The sequence below is a fragment of the Lepisosteus oculatus genome, chromosome 7, assembly GCF_040954835.1.
Source record: "Lepisosteus oculatus isolate fLepOcu1 chromosome 7, fLepOcu1.hap2, whole genome shotgun sequence".
Classification (NCBI taxonomy): Eukaryota; Metazoa; Chordata; class Actinopteri; order Semionotiformes; family Lepisosteidae; genus Lepisosteus; species Lepisosteus oculatus.
In genome coordinates, this window is record NC_090702.1 from 35,227,447 (window position 1) to 35,244,878 (window position 17,432).

Consider the following 17,432-nt stretch of genomic DNA (forward strand, 5'->3'; position numbering starts at 1 on the left):
ATTTGAAGATGAAAAGCTCTTGAAGTTATATCAAAATGCTGTAATCACAGAATGATTTTCAGTAACTTCTCACTAGGTGATCAAACAGAATGTTCAGCTCACTGGGTTGTAGAAGAACTCCTGCTGTGTTATCTAAATTTATATTTAGAAACTTTTTACACACAGTTCTTATTTTTTTAAAAAAAAGGAAAGCTATGTGAAGTTTTTCCTAAAATAACTCAAGGAGATCTACAATAGCAGCGTTGTGCTGGCTGTACTTATAATTATGGTCCATTGGTAAAGAAGATTTATGAATCATGTATGCAAATTAGCTTGTTTTAGAAGTGGTGCAGCTAATTCCAGCTGAAATACAATACATAGTTTTACTTTAAACCAAAACCTAAAATTATGTGGGAGGCTAACTATATAAAAGCTATGACATTGGAAATAGTAATGCTGTATGCTTATAATTCAAATTGGATATAAAAGGAGTCTTTATATGGGCTTTTTTAGGAAAAAACTAAATCTGATATTTAAAGTGTTTTTCCTTGATAAAAACAAAAACATTTACAAAATCAGAACAGACATCTTTCCTCAACTACTTAATGAATGGAAAATTAAGTCAGTCTTATGAATTTATAAAGATCTATGCCATAAAATACGTTAAAGTTGAGCATATTTCCTTTATGGAACGCACTTTATGGTCTCCAAAATGTTATCACATCAGGAAGGAAGTTCAATTGTGACATGAAGTCATCTTGTAAATGAACTAATTACTGCATCCACATTTTATCCACTGTTGGCTTTAACCCATACCTTCAATTATCTTCAGACATAGCTGTCACACTGTATGAAAACTGTAATAGAAGAAAGAGTGGTAAAATCTTTATGTTAGTTTTAAGATACCTTATTTTCACATGGGAGTAATGCGAAAAAGCTTTTGTCAGCATTAAGGCTAGGCGACGTGTTGATTTTACCCCTCCGAAAAACAATCCTGTGCTCTCTAGGCTTTGCTCTCCTGCATCAGGAAAAAGAAAACATTATAGTACTTTATAATTTTCCTTTTCAACTGTTCCCACACATTGCAGTGTGCAAATTATTCCTACAGATCCCCATGGCACTTAGTCGTCAAATATACTGTGACGGAAAAAAAATGTGAGGCTTGACTTTCTGGGTAACCCGCATATGGAATCCTATTTCATGCTCATTTCTGCTGTATAGAAATACATTTGAATTGAACAGTGCTAACAATATGCTGGCATAACAATCTCAAATACTTCAGTATATAGATTAATAAAAACAGAAAGGATAAATGAAGGCATATGTTGTTTTTATGGTAGAAGAAAAACAGTTAAATGTTAAAAATTATAAAGTTTAAACATGTGATAGTCCCTTAGTTCAGAAAAGTCAAATGAAGAAATTCACTCAACCACTCCCTAGTGTGTACTTAGCTACTGTAGGGTATGAGTATTCTTACCTTATGTATTAAAAGTAGCATGTGTGGAATGAATTCAAACAATCCAGTTCTAAACTGAGCATAATAATGACAATGATAAGACAGGGAGTCTTATCACGGCAGCTCAAGATCAGGCACTGAACACTTGCTACCATCAGAGCAATATCCTCAAAATGGATGTGGATGGCAAATGAAGGTTGTGTCGCCAACAAGAGGAGCATATCAGCCATATTGTTGCTGGATGCTATGCTAGCACCGAAAGAATATAAGCATCGGCACAATAGAGTAGCTAGCTACCTGCACTGGTCAATGCTTCCAGAGCTTGGCCTGATCACTGGTACGATCACCAGCCTGAAAAAGTTGTGGAGATGGAGAACATCACCATCATGTTTGACATGGCTGTTAACAGCGATCGTACCATTGGAGCAAACCGACCGGACATCCTCCATGATCGGAGCAAGAAGCTATATTTTCTCACCGATGTAGCTCTTCCAGATGACGCGAATGTCTGTCTTACGGAGGTCGAAAAACTAAGTAAGTACAAGAACCTTGAGATTGAGATATCGTGCATGTGGAACACAAAGGCACGTGTGATCCCCGTCGTAGTTGGAGCTCTTGAAACCACTCGACTCGGATTTCAAAAGTACCTCCATGAGCTGCCAGGCAAAGTGTGTGCTGCTCAGGTGCAATAGATCACTCTCCTCGGAACAGCCCACATACTCCTCAAAGTCTTGATCATTGGACAATAGCAGGACCTAAGGAATCCGGTGGATCCCTGGTCAATAGTAACCAGCAAACAAACTGAGGATAAAACTTTTATAATAATAATAATATAAAGTACCTTTCCAAAATCCAAAGACACTGTACATCACGAATAAAGAAAACAACAAAATAATTGCAGTTACAGTGGTGTGAAAAAGTGTTTGCCCCCTTCCTGATTTCTTATTTTTTTGCATGTTTGTCACACCGAAATTTTTCAGATCATCAAACAAATTGAAATATTAGACAAAGATAACACAAGGAAACACAAAATGCAGTCACGTTTTCACACAGGGCCAGGTAGGTTTGGATTTTTTTTCCCTATAAAAAAACCTTCATCTAAAAACTGCATTTTGTGTTTACTTGTGTTATCTTTGTCTAATATTTCAATTTGTTTGATGATCTGAAACATTTCAGTGTGACAAACATGAAAAAGAAAGAAATCAGGAAGGGGGCAAACACTTTTTCACACCACTGTAAGTCCTGTCCTGTGATGGACTGGTGTCCCGTCCAAAGTGTACTGTACTCTGCCCTACACTCGTTGCTTGCCAGAATAGACTCCGGCTCCCCTGCAACCCTGATTTGGAAGAAGTGGTAAGAAAATAGATAGATGAATGACTTGACAGTTCCCCTATGATCAAGTTTTGAAACAAAATAATTGTCCATATGCAAACATTATCTCTTAACTGATCAATATAGAAAATATAAATAACTAATGTATTTTTCAAAAAAGAATTAGATTTAAATTAAAACTAATTGGCAGTGAGAGTGAATTGTTTTCAATGAAGCAAATTGACAAAATGTAAAAACGTTAAAGTGTTGTTCCATCACTGGGATAAAACATTTTTAAACAATATCTCAGTCTTTGATCCTTTTATTATATGTACAGTAGTCAAATAATCTAAAATTATAAAAATTCTGTTATTAGATTATTGTTAGGAAGCCACGATTGATAAAGGTTAGAGGGAAATTTGGCAAGGACAAATGGTCATACTGTATAGTGGTTAACTTTGTCTTAATCATTTTTCTTAGGAGTAATGGGTAAAAGCCATAATTTGTGCACATTTCAGAGTGCAGTGTACAGCTCCCTCACTACCTTCATCTTGGTACGTGGACCATCACAGTAAGTGATTAACTGTTTATTAATTGGGTGGGTATTAAAGGCAAAAGAATTAGTAACTCCATATTTCTAAAAATACTAGAAACCACAAAAGAACCACACAGATTTGTAATTTCTAACGTGCTGAAACTGTATTAATCGCTGCAAGCACTGCGATTTAATCAAAATCATACACACTAAGCAGTCAGTTTTCTTAATCCTAATGTCCAATTCATTAGACAGAAATATTCCATGCAGCCTCTGACAGTAATGTGTAATGATTCATATAAAAAGTTGAAATATAAACCTTGTATCTGCCTTTTCAGGTTTTGGAAGTCTTGCTTAATGAAGTACCTTGGGAACTACATTCACTAAGTATATTTGTTCTAGGGCTTACAAGACTTGTATAGATGTACAGCACCATAGAGGAGAGAAGACGTAACTACTAACTATTGTAATTGTGTAGTAGTGTACACTGACTGACAGACTGTTTTATTTAATTTTATTAAACATACTGTATAATGTGAAACTAACCCATCAGAAGAGTCTTTGCTTTGCATGTATGTAATGGAATCTTGTAAATCATCAGATTGCTTAATTTGTGTTGTTCCACAGGTCTGTTCTATTGCCTGGCCAAGTTATTACCAAGGACCTTAGAGCTATAAAAATAACTCCTTAGCAATGCTTACAAGAAAATAAAAAGGTTAAAAAGAAAAGACGGCCAGAGGCAATACATGTATGCTTGGACCATAAATGAGGGTGTATTTTTACATTCTTTGATATGTTATTTTTGGCTTCTTCAATAACATAAATTGAAATTTAGCACCTGCTTTTTCCCTTTAACACCATGATCATCCTAGATGTCTTTTAGATGCAATTTATTTTATGAGCTCTTTTAACAAACTTTATGCTTTAGTGAAAAGACATGCCATTAAGCACATTTTGATAACATTGACAGCCAAAGAGTCTCTAGTGCATCCAGACAATGACTTTCAAAAGCATAGTGATGCACACAAGAAGTCTTTACTTCCCACTGTATGCAGCCTAGTCTTTGGAAGAGCATGAAAAGCCTGAATCAGCACATCTCAGATTAAGATCTGCTGGACTATATGCATTAAGTATAGTAACTGTACTATCATATTATATGCAGTATAATATGTAATATTCTAATCGCTCCTTAATGTTCTTGTTATACAGAAATAGATCTACAATATACATATCCTATAAACATGTTTGGTTTGACTTATTCCACTAATTCTCCTACACTATAATGTATGTTCTCAGCAATTTAAAGATATTCTAAACAACATGGGGCTCAGCAGTATTCCTCTAAGACTCTTGAATTGTAATTTTATATTACCATCAACAGTTTCCATCTGAATGTGCACTTCGTGTTTTTGAAATATATAATTTTCGCCACCAAAGGCTAGAAAAGGACTCATTCTACTGTTGCATAATACAGCTAGCTTTATGTTTTGTAAGCGAAGTGCTGTGACCCCTTTTTAATGTCTGTATACTCTTGGAATCTTTCTGACGTACAGTGCTCTTTGACTTTCCATAACTCATGCCTCATTGAGTGCATTAACCACAGTGTTTGCAGATTTTTCTACTATGTGTTGACATTCCACTACCCCTCCTACTACTCCAATACTAGGACAGCCCTCTTATCCTCCTGTAACCTTTATGTAAAATTTGTTTTAGTCTGTTTGATTTTTGTATTTATCTTGGTTTATTTTATATGTTGTTTAAATATTATTTGTTACGCATGTAAATGCCAAAGACTCCACAATACGATTTTACACTTGAGCCAGGAGAGGGCTGAATGTCACATCAGGGATTATCATGAAACTGGTTCCTGTGTTATGGCAGCAGTGCTTAAAACATACTGTTTTCTGACAACGATCACCACCTTTAGTCTTTGTAGGGGCCATCTCAGGGATATTTCACAGAGGGATTTAAATCCTACATGTCTTTGTGATACATCAGACACCTCAATAGGAGAAGATGTTAAGTGAGAGGTTTATGCTCAATAAATTCACAAAATTTATGAAAACCATGAAAAGCTTTTGGTGGTTAGACAGAGAAGAGAGAAAATGCATGTAGGCATTAATGCACAGTGAAGTTCCATTTTCTTACAGACTAATATTTTATTCACCTCTAACTTTCTTTACAGACATGTGAAAGTAAATATGATGATAGAGAGATAAGATCACCTGCCAGGTAAGTATTTAGTGTTTATGTTTCTGTTCAAAATGTGAATTGATGTTGTTTCCATATTAATACTTGCTGCTGTATGTAACAGTGTTGTACTGTAGTTGTTGTTTACAAATAGGATGACATTTGGGCTAAATATTCTAATTAATACAATATTTGTTGTTCTTCTGTGTGAATTATTTTTGAGGTCACCTCACAAATACCTTTCTTTTTACCTTCATACTGTGAGAATATTAGTAAACCCATTCCACTGAAGATATCTTCAATAGGTTACTAAAATCACTGTATCAGTGCTCAAAAAGATATAGTATCGTGACAGGTAGAAATATTCTCAAAGTAAGTCCATGAAGTATTATTCCAGTATGCAGTATAATAAGCATGTTATCCATCACTAAATGGCAAGGTACTGTATACTGTATTTAAACTACTCTAATCTTTCTGTCTTACTCCATCTCAGAGATGTAATCACCACTTGGCCTACTTTTCCTCTACTGACCTGGAAAGGACCGTTAATGTGGAGTTAATAACATCTACAGTATATGGATTTACCTGAGCGAAGCCTAGTATATGTAGGTCAGAACAACATCAGTTGAATGCAACATATTGACATGAAGTATAAAATAGGGACACTAACATAGCCATTTATTTCAACTTATATTTTCTATAATTATATATAATTTAATATTGAATTTTTAAAACAAAATTGTGTTTATTCTTTGTTTAATTCACTCTTCATCCTGCAGTATACAGTTTATAGAATATTTAATTATACTTTGAATAATTATACTTTGAATTTCTCAATTTGTAGGTATTGCTCTTGCTTGTATATTTGAGCAGTATAACAAAAATGTTATAGTTCATATTAAATGAGTGAAAATAACAACAGAAAGGTATTAAAAACCTTGTAATGAAATTATCCATGTACTGTATATGCCTTTTCATAGACTTGTGTCCCATCCAGGATGCTTAAGTGTAGAAAGCATGCAGCACTAAAATGTGTCACTGGAGAATGCAAATCCCAAACAAGTTTATCAGGTTAACAGCAGTACTCCATGGAAAGCCCAATAGTTGCAGCACAAAATAACAAAGTTTCTTAATTAATGAAGTTAAGAACATATGGTCAGGAGGAAGGTTAGATCCTAATAATCTTACATACTTTCGCTATGTATACAAGTCTCATACCCAGGTCTTGTCACGGATCTCAATAATCAGACACAAGCTCCTATCACGTCCCTCAAATAGATACTTTATTGATCCCTTTAATGCCAACACACATCCTAATTACCCAGTCACATCCCCTGTCCTGCACCACACCACCCGGCAACCACTTTGCTAAACAACATGCCTAGTAACCCTTCGTCTCGAGAAATCCCGACTACTTGACCCATACTTCCTCTAGACCACGAATATTGACAATGCGACTTTGCTAAGTAGACCCGGCTACCACTTTCCACTTAATCTCTCTCTCTTAAATCTTTTGCTAAGCACTGTATAGGGTCCAATCTTCTTTGTTGAGACAGTATCTGCAACTGCCTGCTCTTATCTATGTAAGAGTGGTGACAGTCCCTCCTGTCCCTCATGCTTTAGGGTTTTATATTATGCTCTCCTAATTCCTCTATACATATGTACACCAAACATTTATTAGACATCAATAGTAACACTGTAAAGAATGGCTATCCTTCCACATCTACTGCTATGCCCTACCTAACCATTAAAGCACCTGTTCTGTCCTCATTGGATAGAATTGATCGGTAGTTGATTGAGAGCAGACTGGCTCTAGGCACCCACAAAGCACGCATGTGCTTGGAGTGGCAGATATCTGGGGAAGCCTTTACTGGAAAATTTCACCAAAACACAAAAACATCTAATACTCAAGGAGGTGTCTGCCATGCTTAGTCCGAATGTATACTGATGGAAAATAGAAACACAACATTTTCCGGAATGAGAATACTAGTTATAGCTTATGTACTTTCACAAAAAGTTGTCAATTTGTTTTAAGCCCTCTGACCAGCAATACAGCTTGTGCAGTGAGGCTTTGCAACTTGCCAATCACACAAAGCTCGTTAGGTGCACTTTTACCCAACGAGGTCCAGGTGGAACAATTCCTGATCAGGTCACCTTTAAAAATACCTTAATTCAAAGCTTAGGGAACTGCAAGAAAAAGGCCACACTTTCTGTGCATTTCATAATGCCTCCAATGTCACCAGAAGCAAGGGAGGGGGCCATTGGCTGCATGCAGGCATGTCATGTGCCAGTGTTGCCAGACATTATGGAGTAAACCTCTCCACTGTGTCCCGACTGCAGAGAAGGTTTCAGCAGACCAGCAGGACAGAAATCCATCCAAGATCCAGTCACCCTCAAGTGACCACACCAGAGCAGGACCGACACATCCGACTGCTCCATCTGAGATATCGTTTAAGATCTGCCACCTGTACTGCTGCTGAAGCTACTGGCAGACACAATGCCCAGATCAGTGACAGGACAGTGAGGCTCCATGGTGCTGGTCTTAGAGCAAGGTGACCTGTCAGAGGCCCTCTGCTCACACCTCCTAGACGTTATACCTGACTGGCTTGGGCCAGACAGAGGCTGAGAAGGACTCTTCAGCAATGGCATCAGGTCCACTTCATGGATGAGTCACTCCTCAGCCTGTTTCAAGCAGAAGGGAGCGCCAGAGTATGGAGGAGGAGGTGTTATGTCTCTTTTTTCCATCAGTATATTTGCGGCTACTATCTGAAGAGGTATCTATGTGGGTTTTCTCTTTGTAGAAAAATAATCCTTTTAAATATTCCTGTGTATACATCTTCTCTGGTAAAGTTCAATTTAATTTCTCATTCCCTTTTGCAACCTTTACCCTACTGATATTTTCATAAAATACAAATGTTTTTCATTTTTTGAATTACAACAAGTGAACGGTTCAATATCAATTACAATTGAATTAGTAACTAATACAATGTCACTGGGAATTTCCAATAATGACCAACATCTGCAACGTCCAAGAAAATTATATTCACCCCTCAAATTTTATCTTTGAATGGGGGGGGGTGGAAGAATTTATACTCCCCTTACATCCTCAGCAAAAATATTGAAAATAAATACTCAAACTGGTAGTCAGTGACAGATCTTTAGAGATGCTTTTTCATAGTTTGGTGCTGTGCAAGCAATTTACAAATTGTTTAGTGGTTCAACACACTGTTGGGTACTGTTGGGCATGAAGAAGCATCTTGAACAAAAACTCATACTTTAACCTATGAGTCAAACTATATGGGAAAGCAGAATCGACAATATTAGACCATTCCGATATTGATCAAGAGAGATTATTTTTTACGATCCTTCCACTCAACATTAAACATTGGCTCAGAAAATGAAACAGTTCGAATTTTCATGTTGTACTGTTATTTGGCATAACAGTTTTAATTTAATTTTTAAAGTAAATTTGGGCGGCAAATTTATACAGAAAATCACACACATATTAGATGCAAAGACGGTTTTAGATAAAATGCTAAAATATTTTTTAAAATATTGTTCAGTTGAAGGATTTGAAGAAACTATCCAAACTGTCCCCATTTGTTTTCAGAATTAGTATTAATTTCAACTGAAAGTAAAGAAAAAACAGATTTTAACAAGATATTAAAAGACTACTGAAGTATGAAAAGTAGACAAATTCACTTTGTATATCTTTTAATTTTTGAGAAATTTGGTCCATGTAAGTATATAGTTTAACCCTAAATATATAAGTAAGTATAAATATTAACCCTATGTAATTGTGTAGTTTAGTTAAAATAAATACACCAGCAGAAAATTGTTTTATTTCACTTAATATAAAGTGCATGCATGGGTAGAAAACAACAAAAAATTCATAGAGGGGTGTGGCCAAACAATTGTTTGCTATGGGTGGCAGAAAACCTAGAGCCAGCCCTGTCTGAAGGTGTGATTCCATTTTAATATCTTGTCAAAATATTAGTCATAAGAACAGCTATAAAAGGGAGGAAGCCAGTTGGCCAGTCATAAGCTGTTGAGTCTTTTATAGTAAAAAAACAGAGTGGTTTGTTTTGTGTCTTAGCTACAGTTACAACTTTTACCCCTGTAGAGAGAAGTAACAGTGCATACCAATAGATTTTTTAGGTAAGTTTCTTTCAACAGCCATTAGGAGGGCAAAATATTGATATACTGTAACTGCATCTTTTCTGCGATGCTCTAACACGTGCATTTTTGAGGGGCTATTCTCCAGTGAGTGATTATAAATGTCACATTTGTGAGAAGGACTCTTGGGCTAATATATGAATTCAAAATGTGTAGGTTATATAGTATAGAGGAAAACTTTTATCACTAACACAGAATGCAGTTTGGACTTTCCAGTTGCTCTGAAATGTCACATAATCTTTCTGTAAACATTCCACATGACAATTGCCTGTCTCTTTATTTCCAGCAAGCACAGAACTTAACTCTTTCATACACAGATCAAATCCTACACTGTGCTTGTGTTTTAGTCATCATCATGAGAAGTGATATACACTCAAGGAAACATTTTATGAAGTGTCAAAGTGACAAAAGTGAAAGTACAGCAACAGCTTGGGGACTCGGTTTATAGACATAATGGCTAGTGATTTCTTGTTTTGTATCCAATTTCCTTTCCCTTTACAGTCTTCCTGATGTCCTATTACAAACTGTACAGCAGACAGAAGTCTTCACAGAATTGACTGACACTGTTTGCCTAGATGCCCATCAATTACCATACTGTCAGAGGTGACACATGAAATGAAATGTGTGGAGGTGATGAGCCAGTGGAGAGCAGCTCTGAAAAAGAAGGACAGAAAGGAAACAAGAGAGGAAGGAAAGACAAAACACCAGGACACCTGTCAATCTGCATACCGACATTGTCTGCACATACAGTACAGTAGCACAGGGGTGTTTACGTCTGCTTTCCCTGCATGATCAGCACACCTGGACATCCCTGCCAGGTATGGAAGTAATGGTAGAAATGAGACAGTGACAGTGATTTAATGTTTTGAGTGCATTACGAAGTCTGTTTTACAAAGGACTCTGACAGTGTTTTAGCATCTCTGTGGCTGCAATTAAAAATGAGGTTTGTTCATTTTTTATATCTTGGTTTAACATCTTGGTTTGCAAACTCTCATTGAGAATGTATGCAATCGAAGCATCACAGGTTGTCAGCCATGGTTATAAATTAGAATTTAGTTTTTAAGAACTGATGCAATCAAAACTGAATTATTTAACACAACCCTAATTAATTGTATTAGATTTAACTAGAGAATACTGTAATATGTTAGGACAGGTAATCACTGTGAGATGAACTGCACATGTTTTCATGCTGTAGCTTCTCTCAGTCAGAGCTTGATATCACAGTAACTATGTTAAATGGGACAAAGATGCACTACAATCTATACAATATATTACATTAAATTACACAATGTTTTGCTCTATTTATATATAATCTAATCAGTGCTGTGGGAAATCAGAGAAGCAGGACACAGTCTTGTGCAGATTCAGTTTAATTGAGCTCAATAAGAACAGCAACACATGCTGGGTCTGCCCCACAGAACAGACACCCTGAAAGGGGTTTCCAACCCTTATACTGTATACAGTGTGGGCCAAGAAAGAAGTTTGTTTTTTATGGATATTTGTCATGCCCTGTCCTTGGATATGTAGTATAAGTTTAACTGCTTTGCCCTGCTTTAAGTCCTGTACTTTGATATGTAGCAGACATTGATCTGCTTTATCCTGTTTATGGTATGTTTGTGGGTGTTGGTCCTGTCTTTTGTTATGTAGCGTATGTTGCTGGAGCTGCTAAAGCAAGTCAGCTTTGTTGCATTTTAGCATAAAACGTTTGTTGAAGGCTAAATTAACAGATCCCAGCAATATCTTCCACAATGTGGTTAAGCAGTAATATTGCAATGCTGGATATGTCCAATATTTACATTTCCCATTTCATGCTAACCAACTGGAAACATTTTTCAAAGGGAGATGCCTTTTAACTTGTGGATTTCAATTTTAAAAATAATAATTTTAATTAAAATATATTTTAAAATAAAAAATTAAAAATAAAATTTAAAGCCTGGAGACTCTTTCAAGACACTCTTCTGGTACTCTTTCCAAACTCAGATCCCCTGGATCCATTCTGATTTCTTAGTATAATGAAGTAAGAAAACTCTCAAGACCAGTTGCTTCCACTGCCTCCTCCCTGTGTCTTCCTGTCCTCTGTTCTGGTCACAAGGCAGGATACACACTGGACAGTGCAGGAGTCCATTTCAGGTTACACACACATTCCTACCAAAGTCAATTTTCTCCAACTAACTGACCAATGTGTTCTTGGACAGATGGAGCAAACAGGAGCAACCAGAGGAAACTCGTGAACACAGAAAAAATATATCAAATCCATACAGATAGCATCCCGGGATTTGAACCCAGGGCCTGAGAAGTGAAAAAGCAGAAATGCTAACCACTGTTCTGCCCCCCATTTATTTAATATTTATCAAAATAGCTGATTTAATGATTTAACAGAGGTTTATTTGAACTTGAGTTAACATTTAGTGTCTTTTGTAGATTCACCTGGATCTTTACCTATTATGAATTGTTTCAAGTGAGCCAGATCAGACAGAGATAGTCTATGCAAATATTCAGAAAAGGCCCATTGTATCATCCTTTTAACATGGGGTGTTTTTCCTAGGGACTTCAAATGTTTTGCCTACCTACAAACCACAACAATTCCAAAAGCATATTGTCAAGTGTTATCAAAACAAAATTTGTGCCCTGTTTTCGTTAATACATAATGCAAGTAAATGCTTAGTTTTTTAATTTTTTTATAGTTTACAATAGCTTTTGTGAATTAACAGAGTATACAAGAGTTAGAAAAAGTTAATTAAATTTTGCACTACAGTATAATATTGTTCTTCAAAGTCTTCTTAACAGTCTTAAGCTACAAATGAGAGAATAAACTTCAGCTCATCAGACTATTTTGGTTACTAAGAGTGCTAAGTTAATTTATGCCTTGGGCAACAATTTAACCGGCACTTTTCATAACTTAAAAGCATGTACTGTACATAGGTTTTCATAAAGAATCATTACATTTACAAATCGTACAACTCTGTGCTAAATTTTATCATGATATTCAAAATGCAGTAGTCCCCTTTCTGGACAAATCACTTATAGGAGTGTAATATTAACTATATATATATTATATATACTGTGTATCACACTATGTTATATGGAAGTGAAATACACTACAACACAGGGCCACTATTTGTATTGTATATTAGTTCCTCTTGGCATGATACATTTAGTTTCCATTTAATGTTCCAGTACACATTTTAAACTTCCTGATTCCTTATTTTGCACTTTCTCTAATGTATTGGAAGTTATGTTCCAAACGTATCAATCACATACTGTACCATCGTATTTTTCTTCAAGGACCTTCAACTTTTGTCTGGAGATTTCAAATTTCATTGTAACCAGTTCAAACATTCAAATCTACAGCATTCATGCTGAGAGATATGCCAGACAGACTTTTTACCTATCCTTGAAGTTAGGTGTCAAGCAGAAATTTAAATCAGTAAATAAATGGTCAAAATACATGTTGTAAGCATAGTGTGAAATAATGATCTCCTTACTAGAAAAGTAAATCCATCAATCCAATTTCTAACTGCTTTATTCCAATTTCAGGGTAACTCTGAAAAGTCTAATTTAAAAGTCTAAGTCTAATAAACAAAGCACAATCACATGACCAGAAGAACATGGTTTTTAAAGCCTAGTTCGCTGAGTATCTCTTAAGGGGTGTTCTTCTCCACTAAATGCTTTCATGACTGATTTTAGATTTTTAAATGGTGTCAGGCAGAAATTTATGAAGGATTCATTTTGTGAATAAGGAATCTTTTCGTCAGTTTCATCTACAGCAGAACCTCTCCTTTCCTTCTGTGACAAAGGAAAAATATGAAAGTGAAAAACTATTTCTCTAAAAAAATCTAAAAGGTGAAAAAAATTAAAAAGTGAAGTTTATAACTGGTGTTATAAAGTTTACTAGTTTAATCAGTGTCGCCTTTTATTGAATCCTAGCTAATCTCTTTGAAATTGTAACACATATAACCTAATAATAAAAATATATCATATTCTTTCACAGTGCTAATAAAAAGAGGTTGAGTCAAAGTACTAAATATCCTTCCGGACCAGGATACACTTCTTATAGGACTAAATATCCTTCCGAACCAGGATACACTTCTCATAGGAACTCCTTTCTCTCCCAGATATTCTATTGTATTTTTGTTTGTATTCATTACACACCTTTAAAACACTTGAACTTGTAATAAAAACAATCCTGTTCTTTTGTGTTTAATCAAAGGTTAAAATAATCTACGGATTAGAATAGCAGAACAATACCATTGAGAAAATTAAACAATTTATAAATCTAACAGAAAGACAGAACATACACAGATTAATATATCTAGGAAATATGATCAAATGGCATTCAGCATGAATAAGAAGATATAATCTACTGTTTTCATGATGTAGAATTATGACAGACAATTTGAATTATTCGAATAAAGAAAAAATATTGTACTGATAACAATACAAAAATAAGAAAGTTCCTAAATCATATTTTGTAGATACTTTATTAATCCCATGAGGGAAATTGGAGATTGTATTGCACATCCCTTCCACAAATCCTGTTTTGCCCTTAAATTGCTTATTAAAATGCCCTATTATTTTCGTTTTCTTCTTAAATATTTTATGATCTACAAAAATGAAACAATCAGTTTCCGATGACATTATATCACATGCAACTATTCCAATGTACAAAGCACTGGTATAAGGAGCACCTGTTAAAATTACATCCATTATCTATTAACCACTTCATCCAGTACAGGATCACAGGGCAGATGTAGCTTATCCCATCAAGCAAGATACAGCTTGAGACAGGACGGGACACCAGTCCATCTCTCTGTTAAAATTACAATAAAATGAAAAATAAAGGAAAATGTGAATTTATTAAAATCTCATTATTTGGATTTTTCACTCTTGATTTTTGAAGCACTATTCAGACTAGTATCTCATAACTCTAGTGTATCCTTTTAAAAAATTAAGATAGGCATTTGTCTTATTAGAAAACATCGGGCCTTCCTAGAATATTGAATTTCAGCATCATCATTGACACTCAGTCAATGTCTTTCTTCATTTCTTCAGATTTCCAATGCTAATTCTGTTCTCAAGCATCACTTTTGTGATAGCTACAGGCAAAGAAGGGTATGCAGACAAAAATTCACCATGACTTCAGATTGATAAAATATTTGTTTGATCTAGTCAAACAATATATGACCTCATTATCTTTAATTCTATGCTTATTGAAGTATTTTCAAGTGGTTCTAACATCAGACAAATATCAAAATCTAAAGAAAGGGATTGTGGCTTCGGCATCTCCCAGAAGGCAGGAATGTTAAAATTTTGGTGATGAACACTTGACATGTTATCTGTCAACCACAAAGAAAGCTCACGGCTCATCAGGAGAACAGAGAGACAATGAAGTGAGGGAGGCACTGGCACAATTAAATGGGGAAGGCAACCCTATCGAGATGCTCTTACAGAAGTCAGGTAAAATTGTCTCTAATGACTCAGGCTGATCACAGAATTGAAACAATTATTTTGGTAACCAAGAATTCACTTCCATAGCGATCTTAAAAAGTGCCAGATGTGCACAGTCATATTGGTGTGTACCTTTGCAGATTCTGGGTAATATTATGAGCTTTTCTACGCTTCTTAGGCATTGTGTGAGTATGCTAGTAATCAATTCTGTTGACTTTGCAATGCAGAAAAACATGTAGTCACATTGTTGAGGTTGAAAAGCTATAGGCTGTCTTTGCCCTGACGATGGCTAATTAATACAGTGTAGACACTTTGTTAAGAGTACATACAGTATTTAGTACTTCAGCTGATAGAACTAGTTAAAGCTGAGGATTAAGATACAAACCTTTGGGTAACTGCACTATAACTACTGTTCCTGGTGCACTCCCCCTGTTTGTGGCATTGGCTGCCATTGTGACAGGTCCCCTGGACACAGGTTGGCGTCCAGTCCGGTGTAGTGTTTTCCCCCAACTCTCTACCCCAACCGCTTCAACCTGTGGCCTTGGTCACTCAGGGTCAGGCAACCCAGATCTTTTTAACCCCACTGGAATCTATATTGATTTCTGTAGCTACTCTTCCTGTCTCCAACTCGACCTCACCACATCCAATCATTGGAAGGAGTTTTCTCTCACCACTGTGGTCCTAGTTCTGTCTGCCCAAAAAGCCCTCATGTTCATACACTACCCCCCACCTCGTTCGTATCATTTTCCATCCAGCAACAAATCATTCAAGGTAACGATGTTCATCTAGTATGCCATCTCTCTTTCAAAATTTTTAACCAACCCAGGACTGTGGATTGCAGCTCAGTATATGTCACTCTTAATCCCTCAGGTCAGCACTGCCTTTTTCTGTAAATATGGATGTCATATTCTTTGCATTCCCTGACATTTCAGCAAATAACTTTGAGATGAACAGAAGCTATACAGTGAACTCTGCTATATGCATGTGCAGCTACTGTACTACTGGTGTAAAAAGGCTCAATAGCACTGATCATGATACAGAAGTGATGTCACAGCCTAGATGTAGAATTCTCCTACAGCTAAATGAACAGTCTTTTGACTTAGCAAAGTCTGCTGCTCTTTATGGAGTGCTTTATGTATTCTCTGAACCCTTGAGTAACTGTGACTGAACCCCAGGAAGGGCAGAGCAGTGCTGGACTTATCACACAGATAAGTTACCATCAAATGACAGTTAGGCCAGAGGTACAGTATTATCTGAAAGAGGAAAAGCTTTGACTTTATATAAAAAATAAATCATTAAGAATTCAAACTTTAAAAACAGACTTTTAAAGTGTATAAATTAGCTGAAATGGGACTTCATAATATTGAGAAATGTATTTTATACAAGTTTTACAAATTTATTTCAGTAAAGGTAAAGCATTGAAAGAAAAGCTTTTATGAGCTATTCATATCTTAACAATTTCTTCACAACCTACATGACACACTAATGAAAACCAGTTTCATTTGAGACTGGCTGGTCAGGCATGTTGATTAATAACACTCTAAGCTTCTTTTACCATTGTAGAATAACAAAGTGTTTTATAATGTGTTTAGCCTGAGGGAAAAAATCCTATTTTTACAGTCTTATCTTATTCATTCTTTCTGTATTGTCTAAAATGTATGGGTTTTATAAACCTCATGCAGGTGAGATTCAGCATGTATTTTCTGTTGTGATTATGAATAATGTGAAGATTAGAGCCAAACATGAAGAACCAGCTATCCACAGTTGTGAGAAATGTCTGAGCAATCGAGCCGTTACTCTTCCATAACTCATCAAGCACAGCGGGAGACTGCAAGCCTTTAATAAAACCTGACAGAACATTAGTTCCTGGGAAGAAAAGGAATGAAAGCCTTCTTTGCTAAGAGTGAGTGAGAAAGTAGAAAAATGGCATTGTGCAGAAAGTTCAATTCAGTACCTTTCTCAGACATGACACAGCTCTCATTTAAACTGCTTAAGACTTTAAATGTGAAACAAATACCTTACTGTGCTTTAGATACTGCCATTGACCATTTTACTAGCAGTGACAAATTACGTGTCCTTCGCTTCTCATTAAAAAACAGCACACAAAGACAGAACTACTGCAAGTGAAATATTACCAAAGTAATTACATTTCACTTCAAACTAAATGTACCTTAGTGAAATTACGTTACCTTATGGTAGTGTAATTATTATTTAAGTTTTTGCTTTTTAAAGGTCTGCAAAGCACTAACAAGGAGTGTTCTCTGCTATTGCATATGAAAATAGTACAGTATATGCCTGCCAAACAAAAATGCTGTAAATGTTGCCTGTTTATTTTTT